We start from the raw sequence: 15,128 nt of genomic DNA, 5'->3' as shown, positions 1-15,128 counted from the left end.
CACTACAGTTATCAGACTACACATAACTATCTTCTCAACAAATTGGGGCAGTAGACCATCTATAATACTGTATCACACAAATGTAAATTAATTCCGACTGTTCGAAGAAAAATTATTAAATTGAGGGTTGCGGCAAATACTGTCACATCTCCGCAGTTTCACTTGATATTTTTCACGTCTTCAGTTTACTAGATGTCATTCAGTTGTTTGCTAGACGGGTCAAGTAATCAGTTCGTTAAGTTCAAAACACTCTTCCGGCTGCCTTTCTGTAGCAGATTTCTACTCTCTGGGCGAGCGATGTAGTCAACAGAATATCTCGAACGCAACACAGCAAACAGTTTCTTCCGTAACGATGGAGGGAACTGTGAGCTCATCTCTCGAATGCAATGCCATCTATAGAGCGGTTGTGGCATCACGGCCCTTTAGAGCAGCCGTGCACTGCGCTGCACGTGCTGCCTGCGTTTGTTGGTCGTATCGAACGGATGAGGAAATCGCTTCTGTGGTCGAATCCAAGCCGACTGTTGTTTTTAAGCCGCATTTCAAGCGGAGCGATTATCCAGGAGAATGGTAGCTTATAGAGAGCTATGAATATGTCGTTTAATGCCGTAATACGGCTTTTCATTTGCGTCAATGCACATTCGCGGTACCACCACTGCTTTGAAGATCACACACAAACCTATAAAAAAAAGCGCCGTCTACAGCGTGGCTGTTATTATTATACCCGATCCGATTCTCGCAGACCTACACATTAAACGTGCTTTCCTGAGTATTTTGTACTGAGGAGTCTGCCAACACAGATATCATGTTATATCGTAACAAGATTTTACACAGTTCTCACGCTTTACGCTTCCATCTCTCACTGAGGTGACTTATAATGATACGATGAGCGTCGAATTTTCTTTCTGGAGTTTCTGTATATGTGAGATCATCTTAAAGTGCTACAGAGCAAGTAGGCTACATGAATTTTATAGTTAAATTGTGTCTTTCGAAACATTTTGAAATTTCTCTTGGCGTTGCTGTGCGATGATGATTTTGTTAGTTTTTATTACTGTTTAAATTCACGTTATCAACATGCTAATGTTCGTAGCTGCATCTGATTATACAACTTCTGGGAAGTATTAGTAATTTTAAACTATAAAATGTAGGAAATAGTACCACAGTCTAATACATAGAGTTGTGTTAAACTGTGATAGTACTTTCGTTGGATTGATGTCTCTTGTACTCAGTTTTAGATTTTCAGTATCCAAGTCCTCAGATGATTAATAAATAACAATCACGTTGTAGGATGTATATCAGCGCACTCTGTCCACGATAATCTCACAGACGGAATGTGGAAACTATTAGATATAGTACACGAATCGACTGAGACTTTAAGACTGAGACTCAAGAATGTATCTCATTTGCTATTTGTGCATGAATGGAACGCCTGCCATTGGTCCTTTATGCGTAACAAGATAAAAGTCATATGACAAGCTAAGTGTGGTGAATTACTGACACAACGGTATTACCGAGCTGTTACGCGCGAAAACATCACAGTCTGTGTAAGAAGCGTATAGTCTACCGCAAGCTTTTTCAAACATGGTTTGCGCTCTCGTATAGAAGAACTCGGTGAAAACAAGAAGGAGAAAGAAAGAAGGTTCTTGTTTTCTATGGTAGAGAGGCATGAAATTGACATCTTTAGAATTTCTAATGTTACACAAAGCTGAGGAAATTTCGACAATGATCACTGATAAATTTTGTTTAAAAAAACTACACAACTCAAAAATTTAGTGTTGAATAAGTCATATAAGCACATTGACGAGACCTACTGCACAAACTAATGGTATGCATGCAGCGGCCAGGTTTCTACTATCTTTTTTTTTTTCTTTTGAAGATTAGTTTCATTACTTCAAGTGAAAACGTTTAATGCCTCCTTCAACAAGAGCGTAACCCATTTGATCCGCGATTTGTCTCGAAATGATTAGCAAACACTTGGCCTTATATGGCAGCGGGACTTTAAATACTAAGGAGTGAACACACACACACACACACACACACACACACACACACACACAGAGAGAGAGAGAGAGAGAGAGAGAGAATTGGGTTATAATTATGGAAACATTGTATGTCATTCTCAAGCTTGCATGCTTTTATTTGTATGTTCTATTGAGTGGTATGTGAAGTCTGCCCTTTCCTCCTACTGCATAATCCTGGGAAGAATTAAATGAACGTATTGCCAAGAACCATACGAAACGCCTGGGGTCCGTTAGAAATGTGAGAGATGTGCCAAATTAAAACAAGTTTACGTAAATTGATTTCAGATTTCGCCGGTGCGAGATTTACAGCATGACAAATATTTGATATGCTGCCTTTATTTGCGTTGCTTCGCACAGAGCTCAAGCGACATGTACTCACTACGAAAAACACAAGCCCTCCGCCGTTCGCGATTACTTGTTGACAAGTGCAAGGGAAGAAATCGATTATGGGTTTGAGAGAACTGTCTGCCGTTCTGCTGGAAATTTGACCAGCAGAGCTAGCGTAAATAACACACACTATTCCTGGAGTTCCTCTCCATAGTCTAAAATAGAGCAAGCAAGCCAAAGGACGTTTCATACTGTAAAGCGTCGGCGGTGAAAAATGTAACGTTAGAGACTGGTTGTTCCATTGCGTAGCCTGTGTCCTGTGACTACATGCGTACGAATATGTTGTGTGTGTGTGTGTGTGTGTGTGTGTGTGTGTGCCGGAAAGGGAGGAAGGGAGAGACAAAGAGAGAGAGATCTTAAAGTAGTGCAAGGTTATACATCCTCCGCCTCTTCTGAACTCTTCGCTCTCTGCGAAAGATCAGTCCAGCAACAACATAACAGCAGAGTAAGCATACCGCAGTTTTATTTGTGTATTATTGCTGTACAGTGAACCACTAACATATAGTGAGCTGTAAAGATTTCCATATTTACAATTACTAGAGGCAAGATTACCAGGAACACATCTACGCCTGGTAACAATAAGTGGTGACAATCGAAGTTGGAGTTTGTCGCAATTGATTTTCGACATTTAAAAAAATCGTTTAGGAACACGCATTTCTCGAGGCGTGACTAAGTAATTCACTATCTTAACTTCTGTGTTAAGTTGTGTTTATAAGTAATTTCATTTAGAAAAATGGAATTCATTGATAATTACTGCGCGAAATCGTAACGCCTACCAAGCCATATACGGTAACAGTTGCATGATGCTTTGCAGTATCAACGTACATTTAATTTAGTTATTATCTGTACGAAAGTTATACATTTAGCCACTATTTGTAATTATGAATAAAAATCATGTTGTTGCTTTTCGTTATACTAATGTTCAGAAAGTTTTTCCTATGTAGAAACAATTGCCCCTTTTTTTCGTAAGTCACTCGTCGTCAACCAATGAGAGGAGAGCAGGAGAGCTTGCGCTGTGTGAGAGACGTATCGCAGGGCGTGTGCGTCGGTGAGTAGAATTTTGCGAATATTGAGGGTAAATTCCGTAATAGTTGGTATTATAACCGGCATCTCAGATATTTCAGTTGCTAACCTTATCATGTGCTGATAATGAACTTTTTGTGACAACACCCGTTGGATAGAGAGGGGTTTCTGTCGCAGATGTGCCTCCTCTCGGTGATTCGCCATTACTACATTGCTCACGCAAATGTTTGAAGAAATATTGTATTTTGTCTTCGTGGAGTTATTACACTTAATGTGTAAACTCTAATTTTTTGTCACGCCCTCGAAACTGCTTGAATGAAAATTCAGAAGCGGTGAAAATTGTGAAAATGGCTTCTCTAGTAATGAACGATTTTGGCTGTTGTTGACATTTGAATAAAACTTGGCTCTCGGTTGTAACCCTCTTGATGTCAGGTTTGAAAATATTTCATCGTGATCTGTAAACTTTTCATTCCTCTCATATGTATAGGTTAAGTAATAACTACGTTTACAAAGCATTTGTATATAATTTTAGAGGAGTGACAAATAAACTTTTATCACTACATCGTACGCTTCTTACATGTCAGCGATGAATGTACACAAATAAGACATTTCGAATTTTATCGCAGTTGTGTTCGTGTAATAGGAAAACTGTGCAGAGGATTTAATAGTAGTGGGGAAAGTGTTGTCTATTAATGTAATTTTTATTTAAGTTTTATTATTAGTACAGACTGCCTAATTTGAAATCTTGTACGGCGTACGTAAATGTGTATTTTGTAAAGTTTGTGTTGCTTGACATAAACTCTGTTGTATTTTCTGGGGTGAATGAGTTTCTAACGCTAACTGTTTAATAATATTCTCGTAGCATTCTTATGTCTCATTATAACTGGTTAAGCTGTCGTAATTACGTACGTCATGTTCATTGGGGAACGCCTTCTTTCATTCACAGTAAAAGGATGGATAAATATCAGCAGCAAGACGTGTATTAACATGCTACCTCCTCCATTTAAGCAAGAAATAAGAGTAACATAATGCATTCAACTAACTACATAGCCATCATGACACACAGTTCAGTCATATTACGCCCTAAAATACTGCACTGCTGTGAAGTGGCCCAGATATCTGCTTGTAGACTGGAGATACTACAGGTAACAGTCAGGTGCAATCAGATTTGTAGTGATAGATAACGGGAAATTGTGACTTGGGTCCCGAAATTTTAATGTGTGATTTATTCAAGTTTCGATGAAGTAGTATACAGAAATTTTCCTGTGATAGGGGTCCTCAGTTGGGTCTAAACATTATACAAATAGTGCCAGTTTTGCCTTAAGTACTTAAGACAGTGGAAATAGTGCTTTGTTTATGTAAATTAGCTGCATGCCCTGTATCCGGTGACTGGTTACCTAGTTTGCTACAGACACTTGGAGCATGAAATTATTACAATATAGTATTTAAACAGTTTTGCACACGGGTAATAATAGCCTACAGTGCAATCACAGTAAAGTTTTCCTGACAGTTTAATTATTTAGGTATGTTGTGTATGTTACCTATTTAGAATAATAAAATTGTTTGAGCATGGTGTCCTCTTCTATATACTTGGTGGTGGGCAGATTTTGATTCAGTATGCACCACCTAAAAAAGTAAGATTAGGCATAACTTATTCTGTTTTTCATTTATTCCACGAGTTATCTGTTAATACAAGCATTTAAAAGTAATTAACAATAGTTACTGACAGTTAATGACAGAGTATTAGTACTGCTAGGTCCCTGGTCATCAAACTGTGGCTTCAACTTTGCATTTACCATCCAAAGGCCGGTTTCTTTTGTGTCCAGAGCCAATCATAATAAATGCTAAAGTTTGATCTTAGGGAATTAACATGATCATCCTCAAATTAGAATGAGTGTTTATGACATAGCATTGAAGAACCAGGAATGCAAAATTTTAGAGCTCTGCAACTTGCTATTGTAGTTTTTGCAGTTAGCTTCTTGAATAAATACTTCAAGAAGTTTTTCTGTCACATAACTTATATGCAGGTATGGACAATGGTTTTTATCTGTCATTTGTGAAGTATGGTTGTTCTTTTTAGTGTCTGCATTCTTATGTATTTGTGGATGTTGAACATTATCTCACGTATTGTACAGTTCAGAAACAGCTACACTATGAAAATTAGATTATAGGCTAGTGGGAACTTAAAAATAGATGTGTGTGGTCTTTGTTCTGCAATTACTTTTGTTAGCTTACTGTGGTCATTGAACAGTTGGCAAAATTCATTTTTCTTCCACATTTTTGATAGTCACTACTCGCATTAAATTAATGATTTTATTTCCTTTTATTGGTTAATAGAGTGAATTTCAGTAAGCTATATTGGTCAGCAACACCATTAAGGTTATAGTATTTATTGCTTTCATTATTACCCAAAGAAATGGAAAGAGTTCTGTTTCTTCTTCCTGGGTACAAAAACTCATCACAAGCATGAGAAAATTAAGGAAATGCTCAACTAATTCCAGTAGGTAACTGCAAGGAAGGTATTGTGCATGAGGTAAAATGTAGCTCTTATTCCCCTGAGACTAAATACCAATCCTTGCAGTTACACCCTCTGCCCCAACCCCCCTCCTTTGATGGGTGGATGCATGGTGAATAGCCCCTCAGCCCACACAGCTATCTCTCTCTCTCTCTCTCTCTCTCTCTCTCTCTCTCTCTCTCTCTCTCTCTCTCTCTGTCTCAGGATCAGTGATCAGTGACTTGAATGCCAGGAATGTGGCTGGGGAATATTACGATAACTGAGAACCTTCTACTTTAATCGTAAAAAGGCTGTGGACTATAAATGCAGATCTGTGAGATGAATAAAGTGTTTTTATTTTGAAGTGACATGGAACCCAAGGTTGTGGAATCCTTTCTGCAAATACTGTTAAGCTTTTTGCAAGTGTTGAGGAGCATATAATGAATGTTAGACATATGCAGAAGTTTCTGGGTGCCACTTTCTTGCACATGGTCTGTGGTGGAAGTAACAGAGAATGGGGTGGTGGGGCAACAGCAACTTTTTTAGTTCTAGTACTGGTTGGTTCTAAATATTACACGCCAAGTCCAGTTGTAACTATGTCTTAGGACATTTTCATACCAGTTTTTTTAAACATCATAAAATTTCAATATGAACAGCAACTCTTTTCTTTAAAAATTTACTTTATGTTAAACATAGTCTACTAAACTTTGACAGGTAAGAGAGAGCATACACAGTTAATGTGATTTTCTGCTTAAAAAAAAAAGTGTTTTGGTACTTTGAAAACCTTTCATGATGGAGAAACAAATATTTGTAGTGTACACTAAATAATGAATACCAAAATGTGTGTTATGCTTAGAGGTATGCATAAAAATTGTTGTTAATGAAGAATTTCCTTGAATATAACAGGGATTACTTCAGATTGATGAAGGTAAAAGGTACATAGTGTACCCCCCCCCCCCCCCTTAGATTTCCTAAAGTGTTTTGTATGACTATTCTGACCCAGACCTCGGGCTACACTATGGACCAGTCTGTCACCACAACCAAGTTGTCTTTTTTCTGGGGGGGGGGATCTTCAATACCACACTCTAGCCTAAGCTATATCACTAAGGAAAACATTAGCCTTAATTGAGCTGTTGAAAATGTGTCAATTGTTTGCTATGGATATGATACTCCTATTTTTGCTATCCAACCATAAATAGGTACAATAATCTTATCCTGTGTTCTGTCATAGCAAGTCACATCTATGATTAGACAACACATTCTGATACTACTACACATAGGCTGCTTCCAGTACACAAAAAAGTGGATCCATATTTGAAACTTAAGACAGGTCAAATCTAACACCAGTGTGTTTTTTTCAGTAAGTAATATGCTGATTCATGATAGGCAGTTCATGATAAAGCACTATAAAATACTGGTGATGAGTTGAAGAATTTTCATCTTTGTAACATAAACAATGTGATGTACATATTCTTGTAAATTTTAGTCTGGTTTATATTCCAATGATTATTTAGTTTCTCCAGTTGATGGTAAGTATCTTACAGAGACAGACCACTCCCGCCGTTTCCAAGAGACTTATTTGTGTCTTAAAACATTGCTACCTGTAATTGCACTATTAGCAACTGCCTGATTTTAATGTTTGTTTAGGTATGCCTTTAGTGCTCCATCTGGCAGTGGCTTGGGGGCAATGTTGTTAAGTGTCAAGAGTATAGCTCCAGGGACCTAGGCTTCAGTCCTAAGTTGACCTGTCAGTATCTCCTAATGTTCAGTGGGCCTGAAAAGGAAATCTGCTTGCAGTATGCTTCATATTCCACATTACATTATAGATACACAAGGACTATCTCTATGAAGCACCATACTGTCAAAGTGCTTTTATCTCTCTCTCTCTCTCTTTCTTTCTCTCTAATTTTATTTTACAATTCCCTGTTTTCACAAAGTTCCTTCAAAGAAATGCTTTTGTGGTCCCTGTTGCAAAATAACATGTATTTCCCATATAAGCCTAATGCAGTAATGGATAATGTGCATGCTGTGTGGTGTATTGGCTTGGCCGTAAGCTGGTGGTGTAAATAATTTGGAATGAAGTTTTAGGGAGATAGGAATGGTAAGCTGTTTGCGATAGTAAATTTATTAACAAACATCAGTTAATGTCCACACTTCTCTATAAGGGCCTGGTTCTATGATTAAAGTAGTGAAGCAGAAGCCCATATTGCTATGTAATTGAGTGATTATTATTATAATCAAGACGTGGGAATTATGACATCACTGAGGAGAATTTAAAATGTAGTTGCACACATGGTGTAAATTGTTTGTATGGCGAACTTTTGGAAGCAAAACCTAATAGTTATGAAGTGAACATTTGTTGTAATGTAAAATAGTGTACCACACTATGACACAAATCTGAATTTGTACTTTTTGTGGGCAGTGTGAACTAATTCCACTACGTAAGTATGCATTACATTCTGACTCAAAGCCCCAGTTTTCTTCTAGTTCCTGTCCACATCTCCCAAACTCCCCAAAGGTTCTCCTTAAATGGAGCATATATTCATCACAGTATATACATCAATAAAATGCAGAAACAGATTTTTGTATCTACGTATTTCGTAACAGCATAATGCCATGTCAGCATGTTGCTTCAGATCATTAGTATACATAATTGTTTTGGGAAATAAACTACTCTACACAAATATATAATCCAGTGTATCATCCATTACTGCCATTGTTTCATGTAACAGATTTTATATCGGAATGACAAAACAAACAAAAAAAAAAAACTGTTACTGTAAAGTGGAGTTTCTCACCCGTCAACTTGTAACAGCCCAACTATACTGTCCGTATGAATTAAGTTTTTTTTCCATTCAAGTTATCTTTGATGCTTTTTCTGCATAACTGCTTCTATTGCTAAAACACTTACTGTAATGGTGTCACCAATTTTTATACAAGGTGTATTTTAATTAACTAACTCACACAGGTGGAAGTATGTACTAATAGAAGCAAAAATTCTGTCGAAACATTGGTCTGCAAACAAGCCATTTATGAAATACCCTGCAAATATGTGGTTACAAGCAACCAGTGACTTCATAGCCAATATTGTTCTATGTATTTGCATGTATGGACTCTAAATTTCCCCTGTGGCCTACCTTAACCAGAAATAATATACTATATCATATTACGCATTACAATTTACTTTACACTCACACATTTTAAGGAACATTTTCTACGTGTGTTGCTTGCATTTGTATACAGTACTGCAGTTGTCGCTGAAGTGTATTCCGGATTCTTTCAAAATAACCTACAGCAACTTGTAAATCTTCAACTTAGCAACAGGAGTGTTGTACACTTTATTTATGAGATGACCACAGACAGACAAATCCAGAGGATTGAGTCAGGTGATCTTGGAGGCCAAGGGACAGACCCAGTGTGATATGTCCATATATGACAACATTGGCACGGTGTCTTCTTACATCAGCAGAAAAATACCAGTATGTCATCATTCATGTATCACATTCCCCAGCAGTGGGTCATAGTTGAATTTTGAGTTTGAGACCAATTAGGTGGAGACTTCATTGAAAAGTTTACATTTCAAATACAGTTGGTCTATGTACGACAGATTCCTTACTGAGGTTAGTGGCAGATCGTAACCACTCATTCTCAGTTACCTTGCAAGTGGCTCATTTGCAAATACATGTTTGTGTGTACATTTTTGCACCTATCATATATTTTCGTCCATGTCAGTTTTTGCTATTAATTATGTGGGCCTACAAGAAAGAGTTTTTTTGTGCCTAGGTTTGTAAAACTCACGTGCAATATGAAACAAAATTTCTCTTATGTGCTTTATATTTTAGATGAGTGTTTCTGAATGTGCAACTCTACATGAAAAGTGCAGTTCTAACTCCATTTTGTTCAGTTCTAAATCACATACGCAGGTATTAGCTCCTGTATATTTGCTTTGTTACCAGTCTGCCATCCAGTTAATTCCAAGAAAATTCACCAGACGGAGTAAGCATCAGAGTACCTAAGTGATCTTCAGTGCTAGAGTTGAGATTAATTTGTGACTTCTTGCTGTATGGCATTGAGTGTAGTTGGCCCTGCACGATATTTGTTTTTGGGGAAGAGTTGCTGTAAAGTTCACCTAAAATGTATTGTGTTATTGAAAAGAAACACAATGAGTTGAATTAGAAGAAATTGTGTAATCATCCTGATGTGTTTTGCTATGTATGTGGAGAATACAGATTGAAAGAGAATGGAAATACTATTAGTGACTTTGTAAAAAAAGCTTATCTTTGATAATTTGGTATTATGTTTGGTGATCAGGATAAAACCTGGGCACAACTTCACGTCTGTAAATCTTGTACTGGACATTTACCGCAGTGGGATAAGAAAGTCTGAAACTTGATGGTTAGAAAAGAACCCTAAAACCATTTCGGTAGCTGTTAGTTCTGTGGAATAAATATCACTGGAATCAATCAAAACAAGTTGATTTATCCTGATTCAGTCTCTGCAAAACGCTTGTTATCTTACTCGGAGGAAGTGCTTTGTGATGTCAAGTGTTGGCCCTCTGATGCTAATGAAAGTGTATATGAAGGTAGTATCTGTTCCCGAAAGAACAGTTACCGTTGATGACCATGCAGCTTTTGCTAGAATGAAATGATAATTAAATGGACACTCTAGCTGCAAACAGGCATTGAGATACTTCATTGGAGACATGTTGGAAATGTGTGCCCTGACCGGGAACGTGCAAGGGATAAGTCGCTGCAGGCACACTATCCTCTGTGCCCTCGGTTGCTCAGATGGTTAGAGCGTCTGCCATGTAAGCAGGAGATCCCGGGTTTGAGTCCCGGTTGGGGGCACACATTTTCAACATGTCTCCAATGAAGTATATCAACGCCTGTTTGCAGCTAGGGTGTCCATTTAATTATCATTTCATTCTAGCTAAAGCTGCATGGTCATCGACGGTAACTGTTCTTTCGGGAACAGATACTACCCTCATATATAGTTAAAAATATGGCTTCCCAGCCATTGACCTTCTTGTGCGAACGCACACGCTATGCCCAAACTCTTACGGGGCCTGGTAGATGAATCTGCCACGAGTAATGTGTATGATGGGCAAACATCTATTAGGTGCACTACGAATGTAGTGGTGTGGACATGTTGGGAATGTGGGTCTCACGGGGAGTGTGCAAGGGATAAGTCCATGCAGGCGCACTATCCTCTGTGCCCTTGGTGGCTCAGATGGATAGTGTGTCTGCCATGTAAGCAGGAGATCCTGGGTTTGAGTCCCGGTTGGGGCACACATTTTCAACATGTCTCCAATGAAGTATATCAATGCCTGTTTGCAGCTAGGGTGTCCATTTAATTATCATTTCTAATGAAAGTGATAGTAATTATTAGGGGACATTATCAATTCCTCAACGTTTCAACTAGGATGAGTAAACATGTTGACTGCTACACGTATAGTGATGGATGTTTCACCGACAGGCCAGACCGTGGTGTCAGGCTTGAGGCTCTGCCGTGGCTGCCGGTGATCTCATGACAGTGTGTTAAATGCCCTCAGCAGAGATCTCTACATATCTTAAGAAGCTTATGAATTTCTGAATGACACAAATTTACTGGAACAAGAAACCAAAATTAACTTTTACTATGCAAGAGAAATGGTTCTGCTGTCCATCTCTTGTCACGATGATGATCTTTTATTTTATCATTGAAATTTAGAAGTTTCCTGGAAAAATGGATCTTCCTGCCTATTTGTTGCTGTTCAAAGTGAAAATTGAAATGTGTTGTTCTATACAGTGAGAACAAATATAGTTCAATTCCAGTTGCTAACTCAGTGTAACACCATAGCTTTGTCTTTGAGAAGATAAAGTATCGTGAACATCAGTGGGTGATTTTTGTGAACTTAAGCAATATGGTAAAGTTTCTCCTTGGACAGCAAAGTGGCCACACCAAACATTCTTGCTTCTTGTTGCTCTGGAACAGCACAGACAAATCATGACTGGGTTAGAAAAGAGTGGCCTAAGATAGAAAACATGGATGTTGGGGGAAAAGAATGACATTAATGGCCCCTTAGTTGAATGAGAGAAAATAGTCTTTCCTCCACTACATATCAAACTGGGCCTTATGAAACAGTTTTTAAATGCTCTTGATAAGAATGGCTCATGCTTTGCATATATATGTAGGGGGAAATGCTTCACTTATGTGTGGAAAAAATTACGGCACAAATATTTGACAGCCCACAAATAACACAACTCCTTTAGCATCCTCCATTCATAAATTCAATGAATTAGGTGTAACGAAAAGTCTGAACTTCATTTGCTGTAGCTGTCTGAAGTTTTCTGGGAAAATGCAGAGCTGAAAACTAAGTTGAACTGGCAGATGTGATACTTAAGTTTCAAAGCCCTTTGGTGTAACATGAGTATTAAGGTGCACTATTTACACAGCCACTTACTGTTTTCCTGAAAATTTAAGAGAGAACAGTGAGAAACAAAATGAAAGATTTCACCAGAATGTTAAAACCATGGAGAGCCATTGCCATAGGATTTGGGATAATCATGTTGTGAGAGTTACTGCTGGGGTTTAAAAATGGGTTGTTTCAAAATGTGTTCAAAAATATAATGGAAAAAGATTCTGAAGTTTGACGACTTTTCATTATATTTTGTATATAATAATATTTTTTATGATACAATAAATAATCTGTGTTTTGTATTTGATCCATGGGTTAACTTAAAATAGTGTAACATATATTTTAGTAAAATGTTGTATCTCAGAAATTTGAGTTCATGGGCTGATACTAATGCCATGTTTGAATTCAGGGCATCGAATTCATATTAAATTCGCTCCAAAAACCCTGGCACCAAAACATCTGTTGGCCTATGTTATGATACTCCTTGTATATTTTTATAGAAATTTCCCTCTTACGATCACAATTTGGTATCAGGTTTCCACAGTGTCATCATTGTGGAAATGGTGTCCAGTAAAAAATAATTTTGAATAAGCTGAAGGGGATGAAAATATTTGGTAGCCTGAGAACAATTACAGGAAAATCAAGGAACTAGCTTTCAACCAAACCCTTATGACCACTGTATTCAGCTGGAGATTGTTATGATTTGTAAAAGTGCAGGTGATGTTTTTGCAGCATGTTTATGATACACATTTACATTGATGATGATACCTTCCCCCCCATGAACAGGCCTTTTGGGGCGGGGTTGAATGCTACATATGCATCTTCTTGGTGAGGTTATAGCTCAGGGAATAATCATCATCAGCATCAAAGATCAAGAAATCCAATGTAACACTCTGACACTTCTGATGATGATCTTCTGTCAGCATTGTTGGCATTAGTTGATCCGACATTTTACGCTCTTCTGCTTCACATCCAAAATTTTGTGAAAGTTCAGGAAACTGTCATTTTTACAGAGTCATCTGTCCTCTTTAATTTCTACATAGAGACTTGCCACTAATTTCTCAGCCACTGTTGAATTACTGGTCACTCTCTTTATCAGATACATATTTAGGTCCTAAATTGAATATTTGCACGTAGCTAGAAATTATTAATTTACTCATTACCTTGTAATCCAGAGATACTTGATAACAGAAGATGTAATTCCTCATATAGTTTGTACAGTTTGAATATATACCTTTCTACGTTGTTGTTTTGAGTGAGGGTGTAAAACCACCTGGGTTGTGATCTGTCTATCAGATGGGACTGATATGTTGGGAAAATGTCATTGTACTTTATGAGAGGAGTAAGATGTGTTTGGTATTGACTTTTGTATTTAGCTTGCTTTCCATTTTATGCTTTATGGTAAGAACAGTATTATCGCATACCACTCTACAAGCACTTCATGTAATTACATGTGTCCGGAACCGCACGACTGCTACGGTCGCAGGTTCGAATCCTACCTCGGGCATGGATGTGTGTGATGTCCTTAGGTTAGTTAGGTTTAAGTAGTTCTAAGTTCTAGGGGACGTATGACCTCAGATGTTAAGTCCCATAGTGCTCAGAGCCTTTTTTTGTTATTAAGTGCACTGTGTAGATACATATTTAATATACCATTCCAAGTAGGAGGAAGACAACAGGAAACGTCTGCTCTTAGGACTGTGTTCAGGTTAGTGTTGTGCTTCTTAATTAGTAAAGGATTTAAATTACAGTAGTTGTAATTACACACTTGATGAATATGCCGTTGCTATTTTCACTAATTCGCAGTTAAGTTTAACTACTTCTACCCAATTCATTAGTGACCTAGAAAGGTAATGGTACTGGTTGACATCAAAATATGTGGCATTAAGAGGAAATGTAGCAATACTTATATATCAGTTGAGACTGGTCTTACAAAGGTTTGTTCAGTGTGATTCATACTCTTGATGTTGGTTACTGAGTAGTGACAGGAGATAAATCTCTGATCAGGCATTATTTCAGTTTTGTTGTCCTCAGTTGGAAGTATTTGACTTCAAAAATTCTGTGAGTTGCAATTTCATTTGGTTTCATTGGCTATTGTTGATATTCTGTATTTTGTTATATTAGGTATAGTTTTTTAGTATCCTGAGGTACCGTGTAGACCGTTCTCAGAAATTATTTTCCGACTTGCTTCTTCCTCAAAATGTTTCAATTTTGGTGTATGTGAATATAGTATAAGCATAAGTCTCCCTCTCCCTAGCACTCAGCAGTGTTTCCCTTCACGATTTGAAGAAATACAGCAACAGATGTACAGATGTCTCATTTTTTATGTATGCCGAGCTGTATTTGGGCCTTTGCCAATTTTTAGTTGGCTTTGTTCACTCACATATTTGTCATCAGTATGTCAACTACATTTTCAATGCTGCAGCTGCCCATTACAACACAATTTTTGTACTCACTGTATTTTCTGACTTCCATACCACATTAAATGTTAAACAGAGCGGTACTGTATGCAGAAAGAAAATAAATGCACCATAATTCTAGATTAGACCTTAATACGACATTCGGAAAAGATATTACTAGAAATTGTTTTACACAGGGTGGATGCAGCATTTAAAATGCAATTGACACACTGACAGTAACTAAGTGACTGAACGAAGCCTATTAAAGTGGGCGACGGCTGGAACGGGTCTTGGCGGAAACGAAGTTTTAAAAAAATTGGCTTGTTGCCGTATTGATTCAAGTAACTGAATCAGCGGGCCGAGTGCCCGGCCGTTATTCTCATCGCTGAAATAATTTCTGTTGTCATTCACTT

At 37.7% G+C, this 15,128-nt stretch overlaps 1 protein-coding gene across 2 annotated transcripts in view; it reads left to right on the top strand.

The window, feature by feature from the left end:
* Positions 1-3,405: 3,405 nt before the first annotated feature.
* LOC124722634 (talin-1) overlaps positions 3,406-15,128 on the top strand; it is a 284,201-nt gene continuing 272,478 nt past the window's right edge. For both annotated transcript variants that reach the window (XM_047247780.1, XM_047247782.1), the window contains exon 1: positions 3,406-3,453. The gene's annotated coding sequence lies outside the window, so the exon portion shown is untranslated. The remainder of the gene's footprint in view (positions 3,454-15,128) is intronic.

Source organism: Schistocerca piceifrons, chromosome X (genome assembly GCF_021461385.2).
Source record: "Schistocerca piceifrons isolate TAMUIC-IGC-003096 chromosome X, iqSchPice1.1, whole genome shotgun sequence".
NCBI classification, from domain to species: domain Eukaryota; kingdom Metazoa; phylum Arthropoda; class Insecta; order Orthoptera; family Acrididae; genus Schistocerca; species Schistocerca piceifrons.
Note: the sequence above shows the minus strand (reverse complement) of the source record. Positions and strands in the feature narration are given on the sequence as shown.